General features: G+C 34.2%; 1 protein-coding gene and 1 long non-coding RNA gene across 6 annotated transcripts in view; both read right to left on the bottom strand.

The window, feature by feature from the left end:
* Positions 1-14,531, bottom strand: part of LOC129940948 (PH and SEC7 domain-containing protein) — a 190,514-nt gene that overhangs the window by 168,368 nt on the left and 7,615 nt on the right. The window lies entirely within an intron of this gene.
* LOC129940950 (uncharacterized) lies at positions 10,543-12,343 on the bottom strand. The gene is made up of 2 exons (XR_008780793.1): positions 10,838-12,343; positions 10,543-10,777 (listed from the first exon to the last, which is right to left on the bottom strand). It is a non-coding gene; the product is annotated as an uncharacterized LOC129940950 (long non-coding RNA).

The following is a 14,531-nucleotide window of genomic DNA, read 5'->3' as shown; positions in this document are numbered from 1 at the left end:
TACGAAATTCTTTAAATTTCATAATTAACCTCGGATTATTGTATCAAAGTTGCGTTCGAAGAACCATCAAATTAAGGGTGCAAGCGCAATTTATTGATACTACTAAATTTTCGTTAATGAACGGCCCAAATATTTATTTTGCAATTAAAATCTGTATTAAATTAATTAATCGAAGTATGTAAATAGTTTTCTCCAGAATTTAAGTTTGGGACTATTTTTCAATTTCATTTTGATTAATAAATATTAAATTTAAAAAAAAAAGAGTTAAAAGCGAAAAATACCTTCTATCTATGCATAACATTCTTGATTGATGGAAGCGTACGTGTATTTGCTATCAAACAAAACTATATAACACATCAAAGGAACATCAATGTTTAAAAAAAAATAATCAGAAGGGTTATAGCGAACACGTTTAATAAATGCAAAGCGAATAAAATGCAAATTTTGACATTTATCACAAAATTAAAATGTCAAAAACCGTTCTGAATTCATTCACAACTCATTGAAAAGATCATGTATTCGACTTGAATGTTTATTCTTGACGTACAGAAGTTTTTTTTAGTAAATTCCCACAGTTTAACGCATAATATAATTTTCATTGGTTCCTTAAAAATATTTAATTACCAAAGTTCAAGTTTACTTATTATTGTTTGAAGGGAATGTTTAGTAAAAATGCTGCTTATAATGAAAAAAATAATGAGAATTAATGAATAAAATTAATTTGAAGTCAATGTCTTCTATTATTCCCGAGACATCGAAAACCAAACATCAATTTTTACCAATTTTCCGTACTTTGTTTTTGTATATTTTAATTTGTATGAAAAAAAACGGATTTTTATTTAAAAAAAATGTGTGTCGAATGTCGAAAACAATATTTTCTGTGAGAATAAATTAGTTTGAAGCCTATTTTTTAATTTTTCTAAAGATATTTGAGTTGAAAATAAATTGTTAACAAGTTTTAATAATGTTCTTTTTAGGTTTTTATTTTTTGTAAAAAATCTACCAATTCGATTTGTCTCAAAATTTTACTGAATATAGAAAAGAATATTCCTTACAAGATAAAATTAGTTTAAAGCCATAATCTAAATTTTTTGAAGATATTAAAATCGAAGACCAATTTTTACCAACTTTTAATAATTTTTGTTTAGGTTTTTATTTTTTTGTAAACAAAACTGTCAATTAAATTTTTCTCAAAATTTTACTGAATTTTGAAAACAATAAGAGCATTTCTTAAAGATAAAATTAGTTTGAAGCCATAAACTCAAATTTTTATAAAGATATTTGAGTCGAAAATCAATTTTTACCAACTTTGAGATATATCATTTAGAGGTTTAAAAAAAACAGAAAATTCGATTTTTCTCAAAATTTTACGAGATGTCAAAAACGGTATTAATCGTTCCACAAAATTATTTTGGAGATAAAATCATTTTGTATTCTTCTTACATATATTACGTTCTACTCTTTGGTATCACGTTGCAATATATTCAAAATCAAATGGGGTGGCGCAACAGTCCGTTGTGAACCAGGGCCTAGTGACTTACAACTCGCAACCATTCCTGTGTGCGAGTACTGTTGTCAGGAATGGAAGGGACCTACAATTTAAGGCCGAACCCGAACGGCTAGTTTGAGAAAGCACTTTTTCATGACAAGAAATACTCTTGAAGGATTTGTCAATTCCTCGCAAGAGACAGTATCCGCGAAAATTATTTTTTTAAATTAAGGTGGCACCGGCAGGGATTGAACCCAAGACCTCTTGCATGACAGTCCAACGCACTAACCATCATGCTACGGGTACTACAATATGCAATATAGTATATAAAATTTAATTAAACTCTTTTGCATTTTTTTTAGCCAAACTTTAGCCAAAATGTTCACCTTTTTTTAAACTAGCATTTTTAATATTATTGCATTTTAATAATTTCATTCCATTTGAGTGCTATGCACAGACAAAAACATCTTGTTTACTTCTTTAAGCGTTAAAATGATTGGTACTCAAGATATTTTAATAAACTTTTTTATAAAATTGAATCAGTGGCAGTAAAATGTTTGAGGAAAACAAACGAATGTTCTATTAAAATGGTGATACAGTCTAGTTATTAAATATTATAAAAAATCAAATATATATTAAAGCATACCTAATGTTTGACAATATGAAAAAAAATATATATATTTCATATCTTTATTTTATAAAATATAAAATAACATTGGAGTATAGAAATAGAGTTCCAAAAATTAAAGGAAATTCATAAAATACACAAAAATTGCAATGATTTTTCTTTAGCATTTTTGGTTATTATGCAGAATTATTCAAAAGACTTGCTTATGTCTGTTTTGTTGTTCTACAAAGTATTGAGTTACATTTTTAAGCATTTCTAATTATACTTAACCAGTTGCAGCTCATATTGCGTTCGCAAATAATTTAAGTAAACGAAATACAGTACTAATAAATCATTAAATATGTATTTGGTCAGTTTTATTTTAAATAATATACATTTACAACATTTATTTGGATTGAAATTAAAAAGCTATACAAATCTTCCAATTTAAGACCATGTCAGCACTTCAGATTCTGTTGGTTAGGATTGTTTAGTTTTTGAACGAGGCCATAAAACATTCAAAATAAAGCATTTAGATGTGCCTGCAGACTATAATGAAGCATTTTGATGGGCCGGAACACTAAATGTGAGAATGTGTTTGATTTTTGCATCATTTCACGCACACTTTCTCACATTTAATGTGTCCTTAGCTTGTAGGCAAACCGAAATGTCAGTCTGAGATTCCGATCTTGGTAATGGAGTATTTTTGATTGAGACCGTCCCAGTTGGCTTTCTCGTATTGCCAAACGGTTCTCTTAGGAGCTGTTTCTTTAACTGAACAGTTTTGACACAAGAAATTTGCTGATATAACACAATGGTCAGATGTGCCTAGAGGAGATAGATATAAAGAAATAGTGAACTTATCAAGTTGAGAGATAAGAAACAAGACAATATGTTAAAAAAATATCAGGAACGATTTGTATTAAATTTATTTCTGTTTTTCATTTTGTAAATTGAAACTGAATAAAATAAGAACCGAAGGAAAGGGGTTCGTTTGTAGAATCACGTTCAGCAGATGGCGCTATATTTGTTGACACTAACTTTTTGAAAAATAAGAAACAAATATTACACCTTATACAGTGGCTCACAGTTTGTTTGATACAGTGCTTTTGAATTCAAATATATATTAGAATTGCATAGAAGCAAAGAACGATACCAACAAATTTTCAACTGTACTTGAGAGAAAACGAAATGCACTTCAACAAAGAACTATAATTTATTTAAGAACATTGGTATTTAAAAACATATCAACCAAAAAACTAAAACAAAACATATTTAATCCACAAAGAAACTTCATTTAAAAATTACAAGTTTAGAGCTTCTTGTACCAGTTTAATATTTAGTATGATAACCCTTGGACTTTTTAACCGCTTGCAGTCTTTTGGGCACAGAATCTACTAACTTACGGATTTCTTCCGATGTTATTTTTCTAAGATTATTTTTTTCAGTTCGTTCTTGTTCGAAATCTTGTGTTTTCGAATATTGTTGTGGAATAATGCCCATAAGTTTTCGATGACATTAGAGTCAGGTGACTGTGTCGGTGGCGTAATCATGTGGGGGAAATTCCAAATCAGCCAGGTCTGAACAATTCCTGATTTGTGTTTCGGGTCGTTGTCCTGGTAAAAACGAAAATTCGAAGGAATTCGCATTTTTTTAGCACTTGGAACCAAATTTGTTTTCAAGATATCGAGGTACATATTTTTGTTCATAGTTCCCTGAATAAATTCTAAATTTCCGACACCAGCTGCAGACATACAAGCCCAAACCAAGACACTTCCTCCTCCATGCTTTTCTGTAGCTTTCAGGTTCTCCTTTTTGAGTTCAGTATTTGGCTTCCACAAGACATAGGACAACCCATCAGAGCCAAAAATGTTTAATTCGGACTCATCTGCAAAGATAACTGAATCCCAGACTGTTGTTTTTTTATCTCTTTTATTGAAATCATGCTCGCGAAGCACACGGCGGATAGTTTTAGCGCTACAAGATTTTCCCAATTCTTCATGAACTTCAGCAGCAAAAACAAATTTTGGGTTGGTTTTAATTTTTCCCACGACCGTTGATGGGCTAAGGTCAACACATTCGGCAATGTTGCGGATAGATTTTTCGCTTTTATAATGCTGAATAACCAATTCGCGGGCTTCAAAAGTTGTTCAACGAACCATTTTAATAAAAAGACTAAAATTGATACAACGTTTCAGAATATCAAACAAAAAATTGTGAAAAACTCTTTCAAATAACCATAGCATCAATAATAATAAGAAAACGAAAACCAATTTTGGGTAAATAAAAAGTGAAGGTAGGACAAGGTGTATCAATTAAGCTGTGAGGTGTTTTTTTGATCAGAAGCTACTTTTTGTAGTAAAAAGATTAAGTATGTAGAATATTTTAGTACCAATTTGAGTATGAATCTATAAGTCTACGTGAAATTTGTGTATGTGCTGTAATAAACTTTGGTAAATCATTGCTTTTCATTTTGTTCTAACAACTGTATCAAATAAGCTGTGAGCCACTGTATGTATTTCCATATAGTTAAACAACTAATTCCAGTCAGTTTAAGAAACAAAACTATATTTATACTTAGTTTAAGAATTATTTAAAAAAGATTACAATGATTGGCAATGAACTCAAAGATCAATTGTATGCTAAGCGACGTTAAAAACCAGACAACTTTAATTTTCTTATTGTTTCGTTAATACGAAACTTTATAAAATAAATTTTAAAACCTTAAATATTGAATTTACCCTTAAATTAAAATACATTTATATCAATTAAAAAATTGCACTATTGTGAACTGAACTGTATGAATTGTGAACTTTATTGGTATAAATTTCAAACTTCCCGCCCATCCGGCCATATTTTATTTAAAATTAAAAAGAAAATGGAAAAGAAAATGAAATAAAACCATTCCACACGATAGTTCCGCACACTCAACATGCATTTTCTTTAATCCGCATTTTGTAGCTTAAGTTTAAATTCTCTTTAATTTGTGAAATTATTTAACAGCTCAAGTAAGAGCTAATTTACAAAAAAGCTTGTACAATTTTCACTTATTTTTACCTTTTTTTATGGACTTATCAAAATACTTTTTTTCTTTTTATTCGGAAAGTCGCTCTAAAATTGTTTAGTACTTAACAAAGTTCTACCAATCCGTCCCAGACACAGGAAATGAGATGGCACAACGTGCAGCAACTACAAAGGTGTCACGTTGTTGAGTACCGCCTATACTCTCCTCTATCTTACAAAATCAAAATTGCTACTTACTCTTAAACTATCATCAGACAATATGAGAGTAGCTTCATCTCAGGCAAATCAACAACCCATCAGTTTTATATGCTTTGAAAGGCGATGGAAAAATGTAAAGAACTAATCATTCCAACTTACCATCTGTTTATATACTTTAAGGCAGCCTACGATAGACTAAAAGGTAGGCAATTTTAACTTGGCTTGTTATATTGATGGTGGTCAACCTACATAGTCGTCTCAATTTATTGGACTCTGGGGCATGTTGAAGTCTTGGTCTATGAAGAAGCAGACTCTCTAGCCTAAATGGAAACAACATCAGTCTTAGAGAAGGTAGAGCCCTACCATGTAAAAAAGAAGAAACAAGATTTAAAAAAAGTAGCCCTAAAAGATTCAAACTCTTGAAGAGCTTCTAAGTTCATAGCTGAGAACTACAACAAAAACGGTTTTCATTTCTCATTAGTTAAAGTAGGAATAATCTTAAATTAATAACACACTCTTCAATGGTCACTATAAGTAGAATAAACACCTTCACATCAAAGCCACATGAGCTTTCACATTAAACAAAAAAGGGCTTTTTTGCTATCTGATAACCACGATATCCGGTCTGTAGAGCGCGGCGTCTGATAGTTGATGTGTCAATGGGTAACCTAAGTTCTATTTTTGCTTCCCTGAATGATGTTGTGGGGTTTCTTCGCAAGAAGATGATGATTTGATGATTCTACAAATAGTAAGTAATGTTGTTTATTTCACTTTATCCATACATTAAATTGTTTCTTAATCAATACAATTTTTTCTAAAAACTTTCCTAGATTTATAATTATTTTTAAGGCATAAAATAAAATTAAGATACGTTTCAAATTCTAGTTGTTAAATTCATTTATGAGTTGTTGGCGATAATTCAATGCTATTTGTAAGTATTTGATGATGCAGTTCCAATCCTTTATTCCATTTAAGAAATCTATTATAGTGTTCATATCAAGTGAACCACTTCCTAATGTCTCTCGGCGAATACTTCTTAAAAATGGGCAAGTTCCCACAAAATGTGCAAGGGTCTCTTCTTCGTTTGAATTGCAGAGAGTACAGTGTGGATTTTCAGTTTCTGTCCTTCGTGTTCCATTAAGCATAATGAGCCGCGCTCTTCCTTTAAGTATCCAGCGAATTTTGGAAACATTCCAGTCATCCGAGACGTAAACTTCACCAGCAGTATAATCAAGCAAATGGTATGAGCTGTGTGTTCTCGTTTGTTGTGCTCTTTGCAGATACTCTAAGTGCTCGCGCTCGATTATTTTAACTGCTACGCCATCCACAACCAGCTTAAACAGAGTTTTGTTGGTCACGATCTCATCCAACTGTTCTACATCTTCCCGATTGAGTCTAGTTTCCCAACTCCTAAGCCAGAAAATCTTCTTTTCAATTATTAGCTTGGCTAAAAAATTTAGTAACCTGTTATTTGCGTAAGCACTGAGAACTCTACCCACATAGTACATATGACATCTCATCGTGAATTCAAAGACGGCAACTGGCATTCAAGGTTCAAGACATAGTTAGGCGTCTCACTTGGCAGACCCAGTACTTTTTTGTAGAAGTATCTTTGCATCTTTTCAACTTCATCATGTTGTAAGTCCCCCCATACTTGTGCTCCAAAACCGAGAAAAGCATTCGTAACCGCGTTGAAGATATCGATCTTAGAAATTAATTTGACATCTTTATTAGTGATAAACCTATTCCACGTTAAATTTAAGCTCTGTCTAGCTTGTTTAGATCGTCCTTTGAAGTGCTCCGTTAGCCTTATTCCGGAAGTTAGCCATATACCAAGGTACTTGTATTTGCTAACAACTTCAATGGTTGCTCCGTTGAGCTTCGAATTTTCTTGTTGGCTAAGTCTACCACCTCTCTTTCTAAATACCATTGCTTTCGATTTCTCCAGGTTTATAACAAGATTCCACCGTTGACAGTACTCTGCCGACTTATTTATCATGCCTTGTAGTATCTCTGGCTTATCATCTATTAGCACAATGTCATCCGCATACATTAGCAATCGAATTTGCATTCCATTCAGCGAAATACGCCCTCCTATGAACTCATGGATATCATTTATAATAGTGGACTCAGCAAGCACCCTTGTTGAACACCCATCATTGCTTCAAACCAGTCTGACAATTGTTCCCCATCCCATGCCGCAGCTGTTGCACAAATAGTTTTGGGAATGGAATATTTCTTTAAAATTTCGAAAAGAGAAATGGTTACTAGTTGCAAATGTTTTGCACAGCTGAAATCATTATTGTTTTTGTAAAAGCATTGCATTCGTAGCATTTGCCTGTGGATCAGTGCTTTAAGATTATGAACAGTAAGATGATACATAAACGGTGATTTTTTAAGAGCTTGAGAACTTTTTTTAAAAAAAAAACGCATAAAATTTGCAAAATCTCATCAATTCTTTATTTGAAACGTTAGATGTCCATGACATTTACTTTTTGAAGATAATTTCATTTAAATGTTGACCGCGGCTGCGTCTTAGGTGGTCCATTCGGAAAGTCCAATTTTGGGTAACTTTTTCGAGCATTTCGGCCGGAATATCCCGAATTTCTTCGGAAATGTTGTCTTCCAAAGCTGAAATAGTTGCTGGCTTATTTGTGTAGACTTTAGACTTGACGTAGCCCCACAAAAAATAGTCTAAAGGCGTCAAATCGCATGATCTTGGTGGCCAACTTACCGGTCCATTCCTTGAGATGAATTGTTCTCCGAAGTTTTCCCTCAAAATGGCCATAGAATCGCTAGCTGTGTGGCATGTAGCGCCATCTTGTTGAAACCACATGTCAACCAAGTTCAGTTCTTCCATTTTTGGCAACAAAAAGTTTGTTAGCATTGAACGATAGCGATCGCCATTCACCGTAACGTTGCGTCCAACAGCATCTTTGAAAAATACGGTCCAATGATTCCACCAGCGTACAAACCACACCAAACAGTGCATTTTTCGGGATGCATGGGCAGTTCTTGAACGGCTTCTGGTTGCTCTTCACTCCAAATGCGGCAATTTTGCTTATTTACGTAGCCATTCAACCAGAAATGAGCCTCATCGCTGAACAAAATTTGTCGATAAAAAAGCGGATTTTCTGCCAACTTTTCTAGGGCCCATTCACTGAAAATTCGACGTTGTGGCAGATCGTTCGGCTTCAGTTCTTGCACGAGCTGTATTTTATACGGTTTTACACCAAGATCTTTGCGCAAAATCTTCCATGTGGTCGAATAACACAAACCCCCAATTGCTGCGAACGGCGACGAATCGACATTTCACGGTCTTCAGCAACACTCTCAGAAACAGACGCAATATTCTCTTCTGTACGCACTGTACGCATTCGTGTGGTTGGTTTAATGTCCAATAAAGTAAACTGAGTGCGAAACTTGGTCACAATCGCATTAATTTTTTGCTCACTTGGTCGATTATGTAGACCATAAATCGGACGTAAAGCGCGAAACACATTTCGAACCGAACACTGATTTTGGTAATAAAATCCAATGATTTGCAAGCGTTGCTCGTTAGTAAGTCTATTTATGATGAAATGTCAAAGCATACTGAGCATCTTTCTCTTTGACACCATGTCTGAAATCCCGCGTGATCTGTCAAATACTAATGCATGAAAATCCTAACCTCAAAAAATCGAGACTACTTTTATATATACGAATGTTCGTTTTTTTTTGCTAGGTGGTGATAGTTGCTAATATTTTGTACAGTACTGTATATGTATGTAGGACATTATCAAATTGATATTTAGTTCCTCAAAGGATCTAATTCAAAGAACGTATTCTAGCAGGAAAAATCTAATCCAGTTCCTTAGCCAATCAAATTTTTTTATTTGGGCAAGTGCTTCAACAACCCACAAATTCAAAAGAGAACTCTCAAAATAATCCCGACTGTGAGCACCAGCGTCACATTCTAGTAACAAAAATCTATAATCAATTAACCAATTGTAATTGTACTCTTTCAATTCTTCTAAAAATTCACATCAGTTTACTCTTAGCCTAATTTCGGACGTACTGTTAAGATTCTTTCTTTAGCCGCAGTACACGAATATGGACTCCTATCTAACCAAATCACTCTTTCTCGAACTGTGTATAGTCAGTATAAGGGTATTTTAACCCCTTAAATATAGGCACAATATGAAAAATGACTTCAGGAATCTATGCTCTTTCATTGAATTTATTTGAACTCTTTAAATGTAAAAGGTTTGAAATTAAGGAGATTATATTGTCCTTATGAAATTAAGTCCAAAATAAGGGACCTTTGAGGAAAAACTCTTAGTTTTTCAGAAAGCCAAAAGATTTTAAAACTTGGCTCACATCAAAAGGATTCCAAACTTCAGCCGAACCCCCACTCATTTTTGATATGAGTATTTTGACCCTGAACCATATTATTTTCCTTTGCTATTGACCAACTTGTAACAGTATATCCAAAGAAATGGAACTTTAAGCCTTTTCTTTTCTTATGCACTTAATACCTATGGCATGTTCCATTCCTTTCGCCAGGTACCAACTTCAAGTTATTGCGTTACTAATTTAAATTAACCGTTTGGTTTCAAAAAGAAAACTATACCAGTTGATGAAGCATGAAAATAATAACGTTACTTTTTAATAAGTTTTATGCGCGTACAATTTAATCGCTTTCAGAAATAAAAATTGTTCTAAAGTTAACTTTTTTTATTTATTTTTTACTCTTGCCACATTAAACGTCAACGATGTTACGAGAATAAAAATCAACCCACTAATCATAAACTTGAGCTTTAATGAAAGTAATAAACAACTTTATTTACTCACTTAACAAAAACAACAACAACAACAACGATAGCAAAATTCTTCTTCCATACAAAACTTATGTAATCAAAAAGGAAGCTATTTACCTGAATAAACTTATTCAAGAAACATAAATTACATTGCCTTAGGCAAATAGGTCATGTTATACCAACGGAATGGAATAGATGTCAATGCTCCATCTACATTTAAAAATTATAACCAACCACACCCTTGTAATAGGGTTGAGGTCTATATGACGAGAGTCGTGCAAGGAAAAAAAGAATGCACCAACCAGAGCCGAGCCAACGTAAACAAAAATAATACCTTATGTAGATTGTACGTATGACTAAGCAAACGTTCTAAATTGAGTTCAGCTCAGTTCATTTTGTACAAGCTTGAATAATAAAAGGATTCATAAAGATAAAAGCAATCTATATTCCGTTCTTTTGTCTCGCTATCTTTTTGAAACAATATAAAAATATAAAATATCAAAAAAACAAAACCAAAACCAAAGAACAAAAGCTCTGGGAATAGTGTTGACCTTTCTAAATAAATTTGATTTAATGTAGGACCACACCCGTGCCGTCTGTCTGCCTTCTGTCTACCCTCCTTCTTCACCGATTCCACCCCCTTTAACCACCTTCATCCTCCTGAAGTTATATCATTAATCAAAACAATCAGATAATAAATTTTTGAAAAATGTCACTTACACTTTCCTTCTCCTTAGAGTTTACATTATTTACACCAACAGCACATGTTCCCTTTTTTGAAATTACAAAAATAAGGGTTTCATTTCGTTTGGAGTAGTGGCAAGAGCTGGAAGAGTTGGTGGACATATTGGATACAACGTCTGACAACCGGCGACACATAAGTTCCACCTTCCACACACCCCATTCATGACATGCAATTACGTCATCCCTGCAATGCTTCAATTTGTTTTTCTCTGTAGGGTTTTTTTTTAGTTGTTTTTGTTATGGGTTCGAAGTTCGTACCGTAGCTGTAGCTGTAGCTGAAGTTCTGTAGACATAGATATACACATGTAGACATAAAGAAACATAACGAAAAATGAGAAAATGTAAATAAAGACGACAATGAAACGAGGAATAAGTAAAAGAACAAAAGGATTCCAATTGAAACCACCCAACCAACCAACCAGCAGTAGGGAATTATTACTCTCTTATGAGAATATGAGGAGAATCAACTTATTGCACATTCCGCAAGGATAAGCAATTAATAAAACCCAGGACTCTCAACTAGGAGAATTAAAAAGAACAAAGAAAAAAGCTGTTACAAAAAAACACAAAAAAAACTAAAAAAGAAGAAACATCCGTTAGAAAAATAGACAGACAACGAGAGCGATTACAAGACTTTATAGACTAACTAGTTAAAACTGATACAATTCGTACTCATACGACGACGTATACTCTACCCTACCCTACACGACATAACCAAAAGAACACTCATCTCATCTTTCATCAACATGCTAGGTATGAACATAATGGAACAGTTGTTGTTGTTATTGTCATCTTCGTCGCGTCAGTCAATGTTGGCAAATCGAATTGGCAAAGAAGGCGATCAGATGAACATCGTAATCATCTTCTCATAATCAACTTGCTCGTAGAAGTCGTCAGCTTCGTCATTTGTTAGAGTACCGCTTCAAGCGCCTCGACTAGTGGACTGGACTGGACTTGGACTGGCCTGGCCACTTGAACAATTCTCTCTTAGAAGTAAGCCCCTCACACTCTTGGCCTTCAATGGAACAACAACAACTATGCACATGTACGTAGTACAATAAGCAACACGATACATCAACGAGTTTAAAGCACTTTCAGTTTAAGGAAAAAAAAAGTAAAGTGCCGTCCGTCTACGCCATCGAATAAGTGAAGAATACCAGCCATCCCATCCTACAGTGAGTGTGCTGGATAAACAAGTGAAGGAGGATGCAGAGCTGGAATATGATATCCTATCGAATATATTGTTTATTTTTTTTCTTTTGTTTCTAGTTTCTAGAGATAGGTACTTTCTTTCGACTAATAAACAACAAGTTCATATATATTTTCTTTCAGTGCAAATATAAAGTTGATTAAGGTGTGTCTATTAAGGGGCGTAGTAGTAGGTTCGAGAACTAAGATTGAAAGAACTTAGTCCTCTGTGCATATCAAAGGCTTCATTTAGTATGAGTCAGCTCAATGCGAATAAACTTGTCACTTTATATTATTCTGTTTACTTTAAAGTATTCTTTAGCAAAAAGCCATGAACTAAATTATTGGAAATTTAATGGATTAGTTTTTATATTTTTGAAAATTTTCAAAGAAATGCCAAAAGTAGTAAACCGATAAGATTAATAAGTTGGAATATAATGCAAGGTAAATTGTAAAACTTCATTAAAGGATTTTTCAGAGACCGATATTCCAATACTTCGTGTTCATAAAACTTTATGCCTAAACCATATCCAATAATTACAATACAATATAGGGAATTTTAAAAATTAAATAATTGGCCACTTATCTGGTGAACACCTAAAATGCCGCTGTCCATGAGTGGTACTTGCACCAATCAAACTAATCAGCTTTTAGTAACTTAAATGGATTTGATAGGATTCCTCCGCCGACGGTGAGGGCATGCGAAATAGCAGATCTGGTAGTTGGTGATTGCCTTAAACTTGGTTTAGGCCACCAATGCAACTTTCTTGCCATGTCGAAGTTCTTGCTTTACCTCCTAGTGGTGGCCCCCCCCGATGTTGATGGTTGGGATCGGGCAAATAAAAGTCACCGACACGTAACACTGTCCTCGAGAAGCTGGAGTTGGGTTACTCCTTACAAAAAAGGCAATCAGAAGACTAATTCCCTTGGCGAAACGCTTATCAAAGCCATGTTTTATAGTAGAGTACGACCAGTCACCATTATACAGTGTTACGCACCGACGCGACTGAGTTCGCATCTGATGAAGAGAAAGAATGCTTTAACAGTCAACTAGGATCCGCCTACAACAACACTCCACGAGGAGATATTATTTTAGTTATGGGAGACCTCAATGCTTTAGAAGCAGTCTCTTGGATGTCCGAAACAGAAGAGTCGCCGACATGAGACTTGCCCGGGAACACCACTTAATGATAGCTACCCTGATGTTGCGTACAGCTATAGTTCGAAGATCCGACGGAATAATACTAGCTCCCAAATCCAACATCGCCAGACTAAAGATTCGGAAAAGACTCAATCTCTTAAAGCTAATATAATCCAAAAATTTACTGACACCAAGGTCTTGGAAAATTGGAGTGACAGAATACGCTGCTGCGAAGTCAGCCGAGGCAGCAGGTGAATGCCGTTTGGTTCCATAAATAATGGGAATGTTTGCTCTTACTAATAAGACGAAATTAAATTTTGTTCATTTAATCTGAACTAGAACCCGCTGCATTAATCACATTAATACCTTGCGGATTGTTTTCGAATAGTTCGTCCAATATCGATCACCACTTCACCTGCTGCTCATAACAGCATCAACAGGGTATCGCTGATAAGCTCATCTCTTTTAATTAAAGCGACTTATGATGGGTCTTAATGTCACGTCTTTCACGGGGGTAGACTGTCAGAGGAGTTTTAAGTCCAAAGTGAAGTCAAACAGGGCAGACACCAGTGGTTTGCTACGGGCTTGTTAGGAAACGGATTAATAAAATGTAATCTAATATCTAGATTACGCAAACGATGTATGCCTGCTACCTTATAGGATAATAGATCTCCATCAAATAGCAAAAAGGCAGAAGAGAGAATCAAACATGCTTCTAGCAAACACTAAGATGTTCAGCCTCGTTATCAGGAAACTGCAGACTTTCAATAAAAGGATCCTATGAAATATCGTACGGATTTTCGGGCCCATTCAAATATCCAATGAAAAACTATTAGGGTTACGGCTCAGGAAGCCATGAACATATTTTTCCTTACATATCGATCAACGACTAAAGTAGTTTTAATATTTGCTGGTTGATTATGGACAAGTAAACTTCTACATACTGTGTCTTTATCAACAACTGCTTAAAAGGCTGAAATAATGGCTGGAAGGGGCTAAAGAAGCCATGTGGCTAAAATGCTCTTTAGAATAACTTACAGAACAGAGTCGGAAAGTGGCTTTGGCAAAATAAGGGTAGCAAAATTATTTGGTATGCGCTTACTATACAAAAAAAAAGCAGAACAACAAAAGAAAGAAAAGAATGTCCTTTTGGCCTTAAGCTAGGAGCCTTAAGGGTAAAAGCATAGATTAAAACTCATAATACTTTAATAAACAACCCTTAGAGAACCAGGTCCTATTGAGAGTAATATCAGGGATGAAAAAGAACTACAGTTTTTATGTCGAATACGAACGCTAACTCAGAAAAAAAGAGAAAACACTTTTTCATTATATAAATTACTC

The sequence above is a fragment of the Eupeodes corollae genome, chromosome 1, assembly GCF_945859685.1.
Source record: "Eupeodes corollae chromosome 1, idEupCoro1.1, whole genome shotgun sequence".
NCBI lineage: Eukaryota > Metazoa > Arthropoda > Insecta > Diptera > Syrphidae > Eupeodes > Eupeodes corollae.
The sequence above is the reverse complement of the archived record's forward strand: the minus strand, read 5'-3'. Positions and strand labels throughout refer to the sequence as shown.